Source organism: Gopherus flavomarginatus, chromosome 1 (assembly GCF_025201925.1).
Source record: "Gopherus flavomarginatus isolate rGopFla2 chromosome 1, rGopFla2.mat.asm, whole genome shotgun sequence".
Taxonomy (NCBI): domain Eukaryota; kingdom Metazoa; phylum Chordata; order Testudines; family Testudinidae; genus Gopherus; species Gopherus flavomarginatus.
The window spans coordinates 206,244,874-206,262,625 of NC_066617.1; positions in this window are offsets into that span (position 1 = coordinate 206,244,874).

Here is a 17,752-nt window from a genome sequence, read left to right on the forward strand (position 1 = left end):
CTTGACATTAGACCAGCATGACAGAGAGGCTGAGCTCACTAGTTTGTTTCATCACAGCGGCCCAGCATGTGAAAGAAGCTGAGCCAGAGACCTCACCAAAACATGTGAAATTAAAATCAGTCCAGCAAAGCAGAGGTGATCCAATGAGCTCATAAAGTCTTCCCAACAGCCAATGAAGATACTGTTAGTGTCTCACAAAGCCCTGTGACTTGTCACTAGCCCAGCCAACTAGAGATGCTAAGCAAGGGCTAAGTATGGGGAAGTGCAGCTCCTCTTCCTCTGCTCAAAGAGGGAGTGGAAGGTGTGATGGGTTGGATCACAGAAACCCCTTTGGGAACGGCCAACTGATGTGCCAAGACCATTTTGGCCCCTGCTTTCCCTGCCAGCCTGGGACTCTAGCACCCTGTCTTATTGAGCCAGACATGTCAGTCTGCTCCAGCACAGACCCAGGGTCTGAACCATGTGCCCCAAAGCTGCAGACTTAAACTGAAAGCAGCTAACAGAAGTGTTCCTGTCTTTAACACTCAGATGCCAAACTCCCAATGGGGTCTAAACCCAAATAAATCAGTTTTACCCTGCATAAAGCTTATACAGGGTAAACTCAAATTGTTTGCCCTCTATAACATTGATATAGAGAGATATGCACAGCTGTTTGCCCACCCAGGTATCAATGCATACTCTGAGTTAATTAATAAGTAAAAAGTGATTTTATTAAATACAGAAAGTAGGATCTAAGTGGTTCCAAGTAGTAACAGACAGAACAAAGTGAATTACCAAGTGAAATAAAACAAAACACACAAATCTAGCCTAATACAGTAATAAAACTGAATACAGATCAAATCTCACCCTCAGAGATGTTTCAATAAGTTTCTTTCGCAGACTGGACACCTTCCTAGTCTGGGCACAATCCTTTCCCTTTGTACAGCCCTTGTTCCAGCTCAGGTGGTAGCTAGGGGATTCCTCATGATGGCCCCACTTTTCTCTGTTCCACCCACTTATATATCTTTTGCATAAGGCGGGAATTCTTTGTCCCTCTCTGGGTTCCCACCCCTCCTTCTCAATGGAATAGCACCAGGTTAAAGATGGATTCCAGTTCAGGTGACATGATCACATGTCACTGCAAGACTTCATTGCCCACTTGCCAACACACACGTATACAGGAAGACTTACAGGTAAAATAGAGCCATCTACAGTCAATTGCCCTGGTTAATGGGAGTTGTCAAGATTCCAAACCACCATTAATGGCCCACACTTTGCATAATTACAATAGACCCTCAGAGTTATATTTCATATTTCTAGTTTCAAATACAATAGTGATACATTGATACACATTGGATGCCCACACTCAGTAGATTATAAGGTTTGTAATGATACCTTACAAGAGACCTTTTGCATGAAGCATATTTTAGTTACATTATGTTCACACTCATCAGCATACTGTCATAAAATCATATAGAGTGCAATGTCACAGAAGGCCCTTCCACTGAGAATTTAGGGTATCTCCATGGAGGGCTTTGCCCCCAGCCATGCACATTTACCAGATGTCAGCATGGTCACCTTAACTAGCTTCAGCTTCCTGGGTAGAACATGAGGAAAGGCTATCACTGAAGACCCAAACCAAGTAAGACTTTGGAAATCAAATCCAATCCCTTGATTTATACCCTGAAAGGAGTTGGAAGCCACTGGAGCTGGTGAAGAACTTTTCATCAAAATGATTTTCTGATCAAAAAAGGTCATTTTTGCAAAACCAGAATTTTCCACATGAAAATTTCAGTTTGCCTTCAGGAACCTTGAAATGGCAACTTCCCAGCTGCAGGCCTCCAAGGCTTTTGTCAATTTCCTTTATTACAAAAGCTTTCCAGGAGGGATGCTAGGGCTAAGTGCCCTGACTGTCTGCCTCTGTGGCTCTCAGCCTCGCCATCAGCTTCAGAGCTGGAGAGGCAGACAGCTGAGCACTCAGTCTCCCCACCTCTCAGGTGGGAGGGTCCAAGCACCCTAGGCTTTCTCCATTTCCAGCAGCCAGGCTGGAAACTGACAAGAGCCTTCCAGGAGAGCAAGTGGGAAACCAAAAGAATTCGATTCCAGGTCTCCCATAGTGGAATTTTTCTTAAAATCCCTTCCTGAAAAAAAGCCACGGTTTTCTTTTTTTCACCTCAAACCGACACAAAATGTTTTTCAGATATGTAACATTTTTTCATAGAAAGGAATTGCCATTTTCCAGGCAGCTCTAGAAGCCAGTGCAGCTTATGGAGCCAAGGTATCCTAGATTCTGCCCATGAAATGTTGAAGACTAAACTACAAAGAAGGGAATTTAGGAGTCGCTACAAGGGAAGAGTTATGACTGTTTAGGTGACCTCTACTGTGACTTTCCTTGGTCTCATGAATATAGGTTTCAAATTTTAACCTTAACTTATAATTTCCTATATTTTTAATTTAAAAAAGCAAAGTTTCTTGTAACATTGACACTGAATGTCCTGTTTTTCTAGGTTTTTTTCTTTTAAATAGCTCCAATACCCTTGCAACACTCAGTTTTACCTGGGGAGTTTCCGTTTTCACAAAGGTACTGCAGTATAAGCTGGAATCTGCTCTAGAGCAAGGCTCCCCTAATAGTGATAAACAAGATTGTGCAGTGGGAGATCTGAGGCCCCGTGTCCTTTGTTCCATGTAAATACTATTAGCTCAGAGGCAGTGATTATTTTACATTCTGACATCTGTCTCTCCAAGAGAATGTCTAGAGACTAACTTTTTAAATGAAAACTTAGGACTCAAGTAGTCATGACATACTGATATCCACTCAGAACCACCATTCCATTTTGACATTACTATTTAAAAATCAGAGCTTAGGATAGGTTTTTCTGTAGTGCTTGAGTGACAGGTTCACAAGTCCCATGGAAAGTCAGTGGGACTTGCACACCTAAGATACTTTGGTGCTTTTGAAAATCTCACCCTTAATCAACTAACCTTTGGTTCTGGGCACCAGCCCTTGGCTAGCTGAATCTAAAACTGCTTTAATTTTCTTCCCTTCCTTTCCATTTTTATGTTACACATTGGCAGAATGAAAGCTAAAAGACATTTTGTACTCTGATTACTATATTTTTAGCATCTTAGAATTAATGAAATCATTGCCTGATTTGTTTCAGACGCGGCAGAAAAATTCTACAATAGCCACAGACAAAATGTGTCAATTCTGCGGCCAATATTCAATTTGCTGTACATTTTAGGGAATTTAGTTTGTAATGGAAACTAAAACGCCACATTAACTACAAGAAGTTTGCAGTGGCTCCATAATGTATTCCAGCTCTACTAAGCAGCACAAGAAGAATTCATGATATTTAGTGTGCATTCTCCACAAACTACACAAAACACAAAAGCAGTGTATAGTTTTCCTCCTATCAATTGCAATGTTAAAATTCTTCATCATGATTGTGAAAAAGGAGACCGTGTTCCTTTGAGGAGAACACATAAGGTCTGGAAAACAATGAGAGACGTGACATTGTATACAGTAAACTCCACAGTTGTTTGGTATACAATTAAAATGAAAAGATCGACCCAAGCAATTTACTGAGGGCTGAGTCAGCATTTTATACAGTTTATGACAAAACAACAAAGATGTATCAGCTGATTCTTTTTACAGAGTCAGGAGTGATTTATTATATACTCTAAATGTAGCATTGCAATACAATGTCTAATTGTTATGATAGGTTGTTAGAAAAATGAAAATAAAGTTGTTTAACTTCTTTCGCATAGAACTCTTCAGTGGTTGGTAACTGGTTAGTAAATTAGCAGTGGAAATTATCCTGCACTGGGAAGGCTGTTTTACAGCGGTTCTGCTTGCAATCTGCATTGTAATGAAATTGCGACATGAAATGTTTGTGGAAATTATAATGAACTGTTAGATGAAAATATAATAAAGTGGTAAGTGAAGAAAGAGAAATCATGTATCACTTTTATAGAATCTTCAATCTCATCAGCTCACACAGGTTCAGATATCATTTCTATGCTGAGGACTTGTAGATATCCACCACAAACTTTTCTCCTTCTATCCAATCTTGTATCCCAACTTGTCTCTCCTTTTGGATGTCTTGTCATCATCTTAAGCTGATCTTGGCCAAAATGGAATTCCTTATCTTCCCAACAACCCTTTTCTACTCTTTCTGCACCCCCATCACTTTCAAAACCACCAGCATCCTTCTCATCATTGACTTTCACTGCTGCAGGGAAAGGCTCTAGCAGTGGGAAGACAGTCTTGGGATTATTTTTGACATCTCCCTCTCTCTTAGTCTATACATCCTGCTGCGCCTTCCTCCTCCTCAACATCTCCAAGATCCATCCTAGACTTTCCATTCCTACAGCCTCTGTCTCAAAGTTCCCAGCCTTTTCCATCCATTTATTAGTTTCTTGCACAATGACCTCTGTAACTTCTTCCATCCAGCCCCCTATGTATGGTAAAGCAAGGCCCCTACTCCATCCAAATTTGACTTCCTCTTAAATATTTGCTGCTGTGCTGCTGCAGTGAATTGAGTTGCTTCCTGTATAAATCGCTATTGTTGTTTCCCTTCACATAACCTCTGTCTGTCTTTCCTCAGATTGTGAGCTCCTTGAAGCAGAGACTGCCCCCGTCATGGAACATCACATGGTGTGCTATACCTTATATCCCTCAGCAGCCTTTCATGAGTGCACATTTCCTGGTGTTAGGTCCTGGGCCTCCACTTCATGCAAGGGGGAGTCCTCTGACTCTGCCACTCTTAGACTGGGCCCCTAGGTTTCAACACACCTATTTCTCACTGTGGCTCCTTTACCAGAGCCAGTCTGGCTTGGGTCCCTTCAGGAATCTTCTCTCTTGGGAGCTTTGCCACCAGACAATGTATCATCTGCAGTGAGACAGTTCAAACTTTTCAGAACAAGGTACTATTTATTAGTCAGCAGGAACACAGTCAGGAGCGGCGCCAGGGTTTTTGGCGCCCTAGGCAGGGGTCCTTCCGCACTCCCAGTCACTGGCGGCAATTCTGTGGAGGGGGGGTGGTGTCCTTCCACGGCACCCGGTCTTCGGTGCACTTTGGCGGCGGGTCCCGGAACGAGTGAAGGACTAGGTCGCTAAATGGAAGCACTGGCCCTGAACACAGTAATCAGTGAAATGGGTTAAAATAACAAAGGTGGCTTATGCATATGAATCTTACCTAAACGTCATTCTTTCCTTGCCAGTTTTGGGTACATTCCCCTCAGTCTAGCCACCCCTACTCTGGGGATGGGAGGGACAAACAACCCCTGCAGTATTATCTCAGTGGCGCTCTGGCAGAGACCTCACTTTAGCCACTGCTACTCCAACACTTTCCTGGCAGGACTGATTAATGGTTTAGTGCCCTTTTGATCCCAGGCTTAAGTCTGGGGAAAATAACTCTGCTGGCCTACTTAGAACCAGCCAGGTGGGTATTTCTAAAGTAATAGCCTCCCATTGTTTGGTTGATGAACCTTGGTATTCGCTCTGGATCGTCTCTCTTTGGTTTGTCCTCCCCCCCGCCGCCACTTTTTGATTTAATTCCATGCAGGTCTATAGGGTAATATCAGTCGGGTAACCTGAGACACATATAATATTCATAAAACTAATAAAGAACTCTCCCACATTCTCCCCTACATTCTCCCCACTGTTCTTCTTGAGTTTTTGGAGAGTGCCTAACATATAGTGGGTGCTGCTGTAAACAGTTATTAATGAGGGTAGTATTGTCTCACGTTACATGACGCTTTCCCTCATCATCTTTAAAGCACTCCATAATGCTGCTTCTCCCAGCAGCTCAGCTCCTCCTACACATCTCCCCATTCCCTATGCTCCGCACAAGCGGCTACCCTGACAGCTCCATTTGGCTATTGCTACACTGCACACCACTGGCAGCAGCGCATAAGGTACGTGTAGCTACATGTGACAGTGAGAAGCTCTGGCAGAGGAGAGGGTCAGAAAGGAAAGGCTCCAGCAACAAGGAGGTGCTGGAGCCTTTCCCCACTACTGGCCCTGTCATAACATTTTTCCCAGATCTGGACCTTAGCGTCCAAAATATGGGTGTTAGCATGAAAACCTCCAAGCTTAGTTACCAGCTTGGACCTGGTAAAGCTGCCACCAGCCAGGAATCTATACAGTGCCTGGCGCACTGTGGTCTCCCCAAAACCTTCCCTGGGGGACACCCAGACTCAGATTCCTTGAGTCTCACAACAAAGGGGAATAAACCATTTCCACTCCCCGTCCTCCACTCCAGGTGTTCCCTCCCTGGGATCCTGGAGAGATATACAGAAGAAAGCTCTGTGAATCTAAACAGAAGGACTCCACCCTCCCTGTTTCCAGTCCTGGAAAACAGAAGTACCGAGAGCTAATCTCTCTTCCCTCCTCACCCAGAGGGCATGCAAAGTCAGGCTTAGTAAATCTAACACAAAGAGATTTTCCCCCTGACTTCTTCCTCCCACCAATTCCCTGGTGAGCTGCATACTCAATTCCCTGGAGTCCCCACTAAAGAAAAACTCCAACAGGTCTTAAAAAGAAAGCTTTATAAAAAAAGAAAGAAAAGGACATAAAAATGGTCTCTCTGTATTAAGGTGACAAATACAGGGTCAATTGCTTAAAAGAAAAATGAATAAACAGCCTTATTAAAAAAGAATACAATTCAAAACATTCCAGCAACTACACACATGTAAATACAAAAGAAAACAATATAAACCTTATTGCCTTACTATTTTTGTACTTACAACTTGGAAACAGAAGATTAGAAAGCTGGAGATAGAAAAATCGCTCTCATAGCCAAAAGGGTCAGACACAAGACAAAGGACAAAGAACTCACACCCAAAACTTCCCTCCACCCAGATTTGAAAAAGTCTTGTTTCCTGATTGGTCCTCTGGTCAGGTGTTTCAGGTTACTCCTTTCCAGGTGAAAGAGACATTAACCCTTAGCTGTCTGTTTATGACAGGCCCACTGCCAGAGCCTTTCCCTGCATTAGGGAAAGGCTCTGGCAGATCCCTATGGCAGGGAAACAGTCTGGCAGTAGGAAAGCAGGAGGATACTACACAGTTAAAATAGCAATGTAGATGGAGGTGGCATGGCTTGAGTGTGTAGAGAGCTGTGTATGGTATATAACTAAGGTTCTGGCATGTCTTTATTCACCTAAGCTGTGCCTCACTATCTATGCTGCTCTTTATACCGGTGCTAAGACAGCCTGCAGTGTAAATGCTCCACAGACCACTATAAGGAGTGTGCAGTGTAGACATACCCGTTTTCTCCTCCTCTTGTTCTTGATGTTATCCTGACATCCATTACATGTTGAATAGGTTCCCAGTTATTATGGCTGTGCCTGGTGTGGATCACAGCTGAACACCAAATTCAGGACAGACTGATAAAAACAGGGCAGACACCCTAAAACTGGTTGCTTATTCTATAATTAGATTTCACCAAGCCAGTAAGTAACAAAAGAGGGCTCCTGTGTCACCACTCTGGTTTAACAGGAAGCTAAAACACAGTCCTCTAGGCCTTCCAGCTCCTATCACCACCCAGACATCTGGTCTTTATGCTGAGAGGTTACTGAAAACCAGATTCATCATCCATAAGGTTCTCCTAATCCCAAAGGATCAGCCACTCCCCAGGTCAATATATATTGTGATGGGGCAAGGCCAGATGGCTACAGTAAAGTACTGAGAAACAGGTATGTTAGCCCCAGGCTAAACAAATCCCTAGTACCCTGGTAACCAAATGGCAGTTGCTCCAGGTTAATCAAGGCACCTGGGGCCAATTAAGATCTTTCTAGAAGGCAGTGGAGATAGTTACTTTAATTAGAACACAGTTTTAGCCCACGAAAGCTTATGCTCAGATAAATGTGTTAGTTTCTAAGGTGCCACAAGTACTCCTGTTCTTTTTGAAAAAAGATGGAGGCTTAGATCACATGTCCTTACATGCCTTGCCGAATCATGGAGCAGCCATTGCCTCAGTGCCCTCTGAAACATCTCCAGTAGGGGATCTCTGGGCAAGCTTATTGTCTTCAATGGGCCAGCAAGCAGGTGGGCAACCCTTGATACAAATCTGTCTTGGGGCGTCACTGAAGAAAACAACATGTTTGAGATACAAACACATAGCCAATATTCATAACTATAGATACAAAGATGATACATGGATTTAAACAGGATAATCATACTTAACAGATTATAATTTTTCCATTGATACCTTACATGACATACTTTGTACAAGATTTATTGCAACTGTGGTGACTGCACTAGTGATCTTTCATTTTATACAGCATCACAGTTACTGTCTGATGAGCCATCTCTCTCACTTTCATAACAGTTCTGAGGATCAATCTTTTCCATGGAACATTGCAGCTTGGAACATTTATGGTGGGTCACTGATTTGTTCTGAATCTCCTGCCTTTTGACTGTAAATTCTGTTTGGCAGGGACTCTGATTTGCTTGGCACAGATCAGCTGTTGCAGAGAGCCACTTATGACCATGCCACTATGGAAGGCATGAAAAATAATAATTTATAGAAAACTGAAACTTCAGTCCAAGGAAGGTACTGGATACTTATATGGTTTCAGCACCACAATATCTGAGTACCTCCCATGTACTTTCTGGATTTATCCTCACTACCCCCCTGTGAGATAGAGAAGTGCTATTATCCCCATTATACAGAAAGGAAAAATGAAAGCAGAGGGCATTTAATGCTCAGGATTCTACAGGAAATCCGTGGTAGAGCCAGGAATGAAATCAAGATCTTCTGCATCCCAGTCCAGTGCCTTAACCTCAAGACCATCCTTCCTAACTTGTACAGCCAGTCAACATCAGAAGGGACCCAAGAAACCTCCCTCATCCTGCACAAGGGCCACTCACAGTAAGTCCATTTGCTCTTCAGAGGCCTGGTTGCTATACTGAAAAGGGAGTGGAAAAAGGACAGGGTGTAACAGAGGGAATGGGCTCACACTACACCCTCCACAGCAGCCCATTCAGTGGAACCAGTGCCCCGGGAGCGCAATCTGTTCCAACCTGGAGATGCTAAAGAGCATAAAATAGCCGCTGAACAAAACATATCTGCCAGACTGCCACTGACTTTGGAGGTCTTTAAGGTCAGGCTTGACAAAGCCCTGGTTGGGATTATTTAGTCTGGGATTGGCCCTGCTTTGAGGCCTAGATGACCTCCTGAAGTCCCTTCCAACCCCGAGATTCTATGTTTCTATGATCAGGCCCAGTATGTTTGCCATAGGTACAATTTTTTCAGGTGCTCCTCCTGGAACATGCACCTTCTCCCTACTCCTTACCTAGGGCAGTGTCATGAATGTCAAAGTTTTACTCCAATAATAGTGATCTAAAAATCAGTACCAAAGGAATAAATTGGCTAGCGTAAGTGAATGCACAGGCACTCACAGTGAAGGGTGTCAATTCCAAAGGTTCTACAGTGAATAAATAGGTAAGAGGCAAACTACTAACGTGTAACAACAAAAACCACAGACAGGTGTGAAACTTTTCAGAAAACAACAAGGGCCTGTGTTTAATAATCTTTATTATCGCCAGCACCGTGCAGCTTCCCTGAAGATGACGTGATGCAGGGTTAAACGATGTGGGTTAGCGTCTGGGTGTAGGATTTAACGTGATTATGGGACAGACAGCAGTCTCCCTTTCAAATATGTGGCTTTCCGGTGCCAAATAGTGTAAATTTCCAATTCAGCATATGTCTGGTGAATGGGAAGTGACATCTACCCTGAAAAAGGATCACGATTTATGTAAAAATATTTGGGAATTTTAGATTGCAATTGTAGATATCCTACATTTAATCTATAAATACTTTCACAAATGGAAGCTATTGTTGACAGTGGAAGGCAAAGTTTAGCCTGCAGCATATCTTGTGATATGGAGCCGATAAGTATCTGGTTAGATACACCAAGGGAGCGTGAATAGCAGTGCACATCAAAAGGCTGTGCTGTATCTCCCTCATGTGGATGCAGCAGGCGCAAACTTAAAGATCTCACATTTGCACTAAGACTCATACTCACTAATTAAGTCCCAGAAAGACTCTTCAAATAGGACTACATTAGTGTGAACTACATTCGTGTGAACCTTTAAGTTCATGGCTATATGGGGAGTTACAGTGCAGCACTTTGGTGTCCGATATTATTCACACTCCCTTCGTCTGAACCAGGGGTCAGCAACCTTTCAGAAGTGGTGTGCTGAGTCTTCACTTATTCACTTTAATTTAAGGTTTCTGATGCTGGTAATACATTTTAAAGTTTTTTTTAGACAGTCTCTTTCTATAAGTCCATATATAATATAACTAAACTACTGTTGTATGTAAAGTAAACAAGGTTTCCAAAATGTTTAAGAAGCTTCATTTAAAATGAAATTAAAATGCTGATCTTACGCCGCTGGCCCGCTCAGCCCACTGCTGGTCTGGGGTTCTGTTCACTTAGGCCGGCAACGGGCTGAGCAGGGCCTGAGACCAGGACCACAGCTGGCAAGGGGCCAGCAGCCAGAACCCCAGACCAGCAGCGGGCTGAGCGGGGCTGGTGGCCAGGATCCCAGACCAGCAGGCTGAGCGGCTCAGCCCGCCGCCGGTCTGGGGTTCCGTCCACTGGCTCCTGCCAGCCAGGGTCCCAGCTGCCAGCCCTGCTCAGCCCGCTGCCAGCCTGGGGTCCCGGCCCAGCCCACATACAGTGGGTACCTACCTTCTCCTTCGTTCTGATCCATTCTCTTCCTCTCTCTCTCTCTGTACTGAGCTGAGGGTGGGAGTGGACTGAGCACAGGGCTGGGGGTGAAGGGTCTGGCCAGGAGCTAGAATGAGGGAGGGGGCTCAGGGTTGGGACAGGAGGTTTGGGTGCGGAGCGCTTACCTGTGCAGATCCTATTTGGTGTGAGGGGTGCAGGTGGGAATGTGGGGGGGGTGCAGGAGCTCCCATTTGGTGCTCAGGGTGGGCGTGTAGGGGGTGCAGGAGTCAGGGCATGGGGTGTGGGGGGGTGCAGGGGGCTGGGGTGTGAGAGGGGGTTCAGGGGTAGGGCAGAGGGCTGGGAGGTGGGCTGGGATTGGGGGTGTGTGCTCCCAGCCCCCTGCCCTGAGTGGCTCATGGCAGGAAGCTGGAGGGATACGCCCTGATTCCACCCCCTTCCAAGGCCCTGCTCCTGCCTCTTCTCTGCCTCCTTTATGGTCTGAGCAGCGAGGGCCATCGGCGGCAGGGAGGGAGAGGAGGCAGGGCACGACGCAGCACACTGAGGGAAGAGGCTGGGGAGGGGGAAGCTTGGCTGCCAGCGGAGCCTGCCATACAGCAGCAGCCAGCAGGACCAAGCTTCTGCGGCTTGGACCCCAGAACAGCAGTGGGCTGAGCGGCTCAGCTCACTGCCGCTCAGGGGTTCCATCTGCTCGGTCTTGCCAGGAGCTAGAATGAGGGAGGGGGCTCAGGGTTGGGGCAGGAGGTTTGGGTGTGGAGCGCTTACTTGGGTAGCTCCCATTTGGTGCAAGGGGTGCAGGTGGGAATGTGTGTGTGTGTAGGGGGCGTGCAAGAGCTCCCGGTTGGTGCTCAGGGTGGGGATGTGGGGGGTGCAAGAGTCAGGATGTGGGGGGTGCATGAGGTGTGGGGGGCTGGGTATGTGGGGGGTGCAAGAGTCAGGGCAGAGGGCTGGGGGCATGTGAGGGAGGTGCAGGTGTCAGGGCATTGGGTGTGGGGGGCCTGGGTATGTGTGGGGGTGCCAGAGTCAGGGCTGGGGTCGGGGGAGTGAAAGAGTCAAGCAAAGGGCTGGGTGTGTGTGAGGCGGGTACAGGGCTCAGCGCACGGGCCTGGGGTGTGTGTGGGGCTGCAGGGCTCAGGGCAGGGGCCTGGGGGTGTGCGGGTTGCAGGGCTCAGAGCAGAGGGACGGGGCTGTGGTCGTGGGGTGCTCACGGCAGGGGGCTGGAGGGGATATGCCCCTATTCCACTACCCCCCTTTCCCAAGGCCCTGCCTCCGCACACTGACTCCACTCCTCTCCCACCCACTCCCTCGCAAGGGCCATCAGCCGATTGGCCAGCAGGAAGGGAGGGACAGAGAGGCGGAGGAGGGGCAGGAGCGCACTGCGGGAAAAGGCAGGGGAGCCGGCAGGACCAAGCTTCTACCACCTGCCCTCGCGGGAGGGAGCAGGGGGCCGGAGACGAGCGGGCCGGGCTGGGCCAGGCCGGATTTTTAAAGGCATGATGCTGTCTGTCGGGTGCCGGGACTCCAGCAGGCAGTAGCATGCCATTAAAAATCGGCTCACGTGCCGTCTTTGGCACACATGCCATAGGTTGCCGACCCCTGATCTAGTCTGACCTTCTGCTGGTTAAAGGGAAACTGTGCTCTTTTTTTCAGAGCAGCACTGAAATTTCCAAATAAAGGAACAATTCATCATGAGTAACCTCATATATATATATATGAAAATTTATTTGAAATCACTATTTTATCAATTTGTGTTTTAGAACAAAATAAGAATACACAGTCTCTGCCCCAAGCAGCTTACAATCTGGTTGGGATGCAGACAAAATAGGTCAGAAATGAACAACAGATGACATACTAAATGAGCTGGAGGGAGCATAAGGATCTTGCAATAATCACTTGGAAAAGCTTAACAGACATTATGCTGTGAGGAGGGATTTGAAGAAGGAGAAAAAGGTTGTTTGGTGTACAAAAGAGTTTGTTCCAGATGAAAGGGGTGGCATGGAAGAAAGCACAGATATGATGGAGCTGAATCCACTAGGTACTAAGAATGGAACATTCATAGAGGTCAAAGGGAGTTCTATATGGTGCAGCCACAGGATCACAATCAGCAGCATAAGCATGAAAGCCACAAAGGAAGAGGCTGCAGTGAAAGATGAGCAGAAGGCCACGTCTTGTACAAGAGACATCAAGATTGATGAAGTGCAAAGCCAGCAAATATCAACAATTATCAGAGGCATAAATGGGTTGCTTTGCAAAGCTAAGTATGTCTAGTTTGCCTAAGTGCCAGTCAAGGGGGACATGCTAACATAAGAATGTCCATACTGGATCAGACCAATGGTCTATCTAGCCCTTCTGACAGTGGCCAGTGCCAGCTGCTTCACAGCAAATGAACAGAACAGGGCAATTATCAACTACCGTCAGTCCAAGTTTCTGGCTGTTGGAGGTTTAGGGACACCCAGAGCATGGAGTGAAACAAGATACAAATATCTGAAAAATGTAAACATTAAGGAGGGATAAAAAATTATTTAGTGTGATGCATGGAGGAATGGCTGGGTAGTAGTATTGCTCAAAAGGATATGGAGGTTATGTTGCTAGGGGTTATCTGAACCTAAAGCTATGGTAATTAATCTCTATTTTCCAGTTAGTGTCAAGACATAAATCAGTGAGGATGCAGCACCACTATCAGATAACTGATTGGTACACACAATGATTGCTTTCACTCAAAAATCCTTTTTAATGAGTCTAAAGCACACATAAAAACCTAGCAGTAGTCTTAGAGCACTCCAAAATATAGTTACCCAAACTTTGAGGTGGTATGAGGGACAACAGCAGCTCTCAGGTGGCCAGCCTTCTGCCATGCTGGGGAGAAGGGTGTCAGTGTATCCTGACTCGCAGAAATCCAAAACTTCTCGAAAGTACACTGACTAAACTCTTTTACAGATAACTTAAAACAAAACTACGGCTCATAATAACCCCTAATGGGCTGACTGTTTCCCTAGCAACAGCAAAGAATTCATAATCTTTATCAGCAAAAGCAACTTCTCAGCAAGAAACTTACAATCAGAGGCACAAAGACTCAAAGTTAGCTTCCTTGCTAGTAATACTGCCACTACAGTGGTTTTTGTCTGCCTAAGCAAGGCCAAATTCTTCCTTGCTACGTGGTATCCTCACTTCCAGCCAGTGGTGGCTAGCTGAGTACACAAGATGGCTGCAAGTTATGTCAAGTCCAGGTCATGTGAAATCCAGGTTCTCTTGTGACAGTTATAGCGAATCACAAATTGGATATGAGCCAACAATGTGACAGAGTTACTAAAAAGGCTAATATCTTTCTGGGGAGTATTAACAAGAGTGTCGTAGGTAAGACACAGGAGGTAATTGTCCCGCTGTATTCAACACTGGTGACGCTTCAGCTGGAGTACTCTGCCCAATTCTGGGTGCCACACTTTAGGAAAGATGTAGCCAAATTGGAGAGAGTCCAGAGGAGAGCAATAAAAACTATAAAATGTTTAGAAAATCTGGCCTATGAGGAAAGGTAAAATCATTGGATATGGTTAGTCCTGAGAAAAGAAGACTGAGAGGGGACTTGATAGTCTTCAGATATGTTATGAGCTGATATAAAGAGGAGAGTGTTCAATTATTCTTCATATTTATTGAAGGTAGGACAAGAAGTAATGGGCTTAATCTGCAACAAGGGAGATTTAGGTTAGATATTAGTAAAATATTCTAACCATAAGGGCAGTTAATAGGAATAGGCTTCAAGGAGAAGTTATGGAATCCCTATCATTGGATGTTTTTAAGAACAGATTGGACAAACTTCTGTCAGGGCTGGTGTACGTTTATTTGGTCCTGCCTCAGCACAGAGGCCTGGACATGATGATTTCTCTAGGTCCCTCCAGCCCTACATTTCTATGATTCTGTAATTAGGAGTAAAGTATTTAAATTACAGAAGGGAAAACTGAGGGTAAATAGCAGGAAAACCTCATTGACAGTAAGATATATTAGCCTGTGGGATAGTCTCCCAAGAGAATGGATGGAAGCCCCAGAGCTGAGGACTTTTGAAATGAGATGGGAGTAAATACCAGTGAATATGCAATAGACAATAATTCTTCAGTGGCAGAGAGATGGACTGGATGATCTAGCTGGCCTTTTCCATTATTTCTTCTATGACATGGGATTAGGACACTAACACATCCCTTTATTCTTGTACATAATGCAAAATCTAAGACCTTTGTGTATAATACAGAGGGACTATGATTGGGAAGCATTAACTAAACTAAAAATCTTATCTCAGCGTAATTCAAAAATCAAGCTGGTCGGGTTGTTTTAATTATTTGCATTTTTCAAATGCACCTTTCCAAAGATGGGGGGAAATGTACAAGTCATTTTAAAAGAGGCAATTTTCCAGTTGGCCTACTGGCCTCATTAACAAACCTTCTCCAACCTTTGCCTCAATGCCTTCTCTTCAAAATCCTCACTCAATGCACCCCTCACAGAAAGCACAGAGAAGTAGGCCAATCTTTGCAACATTTCCTGATAGTCAACACACAAACTCTATAGGTCTGAGCCTGAGTCAGCTGACCCGCGCTCTAACGCTCAGTGCCGAGGGCTTTTTATCGCAGTGGAGACATACCCTGTGAGAATAGGAGGGGTGAATTCCAGAGCCCAAGGTCCTATGCTGAGACTGCCTTGCATAAGTGAGAGTAACTCCTCTTCTGTTTAACTCTGGAGGTTGTAAGCTCCAGCACCTCAGATGCTCTCAACCACCTTGTGTATAATTAAGGCAGTGCCAGTTCCCAAGACATGCAAGAGACTAACTACTGAGTACTTTACATACATGAAAATGTGCACTTAAAAATGAAATGGAGGCCAGTGTAGTCTTCAGCAAAGTGTAATGAACTTCCTGTGAGAAGCCCTGCAGAGCGTGTAGGCAGTTGTGTTCTGCTATAGCTGAAGTTTTGGAGTGGCCTTCTATAGCTCAAAGAGAAAGCAATGCAGTAATCCAATCTGTAGGTGGCAAATGCATGGAGAACTGTGGTGAAATCCTCCTCCTGAAAGAAAGGATGCAAGCTCTTAGCTAATCAGAGATGACCAAGTGCTCTTGGCCACTTCTGAATTTGAGCAACTAGGAGCTGCCAAGAATTCAACTAGCTCCTGAAATTGCAAACCTAAGTGACAAAAGGCAGACAAAACTCCCTTTATCAGGATTATGTATTTCCTGCACCATTTCCACCAAATGCTTCTGTCAGCCTAACTGCATTATTTATCTTTCCCTGATGGTAACTCATTCTGTCAGCTCTCATTAAAATTCCCATTTTGGCTAAACTCTGAGAGCCTCTGAACTGCATAATTTCAGTTTGATGACATGGGGACATCACACGTGGGGATAAGAGCATCATCTGCTTACTGGAAACACTACAAATTATATCACCTCTGTGTCCTCAAGCAGCTTCTCATACAGGTGAGCAAGATGAGCAGTAGATAACAATAGTATTGAGAGGTGTGAACCGTCCCATTACTCAGAGAGAGTGATTAACGCAGAGGACCAGTGATGATAAATGTCAACATTTTAAATTATTTCATTCCTCATGAAAGCAGGTAAGAAAAACAACAGATCTCCACAATCTACTGTGAGTGACAGATCAGTTTGGTGCCACAAGTAGTTGGCATTTGGGAGAATGCCACTACTTTTCCCCTCCTCCTGATCAAGAAGGAGCCCAGGTCAAGGAATCTGGCAGAATGGAGCCCAGAGAGCATACATGATCATATTTTGAATATCTACCCAATCTGCTATGAGGAGCACCTCATTTGGCAACTAATGTGACTTGAGTTTATTTTCTAAGAGGCGCTTGGAAGATTCTTGTTTCAAATTCTGTGTTAGAATGAAAAGAAAGGTGTAAAAATATACAAAGGCTCATTTAAAGTTTAGGTTTTGTTTCTCTGTTTAGAAGTTTGCCCAACTTAAGCCTTATTTTAAGAGTTTTAGCACAATATGAACTGAGCAAGGAATGTTCAGCACTCACTCAAAATCACTGAGTCCTTTTGTCTCCATGAAGAATATACAAAGAATCTAGGGCTTGAGGCTAAGAAGATCTGCAGGATCCAAATGGTGGAATATGCTAGACACAGAAAAGGAATGTAAAGGTTGCTGAGGACACTCTTAGAAGTTGATAATTGGAAACATCTGTGCCGTGGGCTGAAATAGCATTTAGGAATTATCCACTGAATGTTCTGGCCATACTCCTGGCCACACTCCTTACCCTCTGGCCATGTCACTTACACCAGTAGCAGAGACAGAGGGTGGCATCACTCCTACACTGAAGCAATCTTTCTAGGGCCAGTTCAACTGGCTTTACAAGAAGGATCCCCAGGGAAGGCACACCCAAGGATCATGCTCTTAATTGTTAAGAGGTGCGGCCTACACTGGCCACAGGTTCCAACATGTGACGTGATACTTCATCTTGATCCAAGCAATCTCTGCAAGGGTCAAAACGGAGGCATTAGACCCGTCGTTCCTGTTGCAGATAAGAGCAGCGAGGAGACATATTCTAAAACTCTATGGGCATTATTGTGAATACTCCTATGCCCCTTCCAGATGATTTCTTTAAATACAGCTGCTGTTTTATTTGGATTTTAAAAATGTTTAATTAAAAGGTGGTTCAATAATAAACATACTTTTTTTACTGTAGAGTGCACAATGTAATATCAGACATTTGTAGAAATGGGTTTCCACAGAAAATAAAACTATTATGCTTATATTCAGAAGGTAGGTGTGCCTGGCTTGACTTTCTAAAACAGCAAGTGACTAACCTTTTTCAGTAGCATAGTTCTTGTAACCTTTCAGTTAGTTTTTCTTTTTTTAAGAGCTGCATGCTCCGAATGGATCTTTTCCAGGCTACTACTGTATGACTGATTGTGCTGTTGCTTTCAATCTGAGTAATGCTCAAATTCTTAAATGTAATCCGACATTTACAGACTATTGCCAAGATATCCAGAACATGGAGGTCTGGCAACTAAGTTCTTGTTGCACTGCAAGGATGATCAAAATGAAAAATAGCTATACAAAATATTCACAATAAAA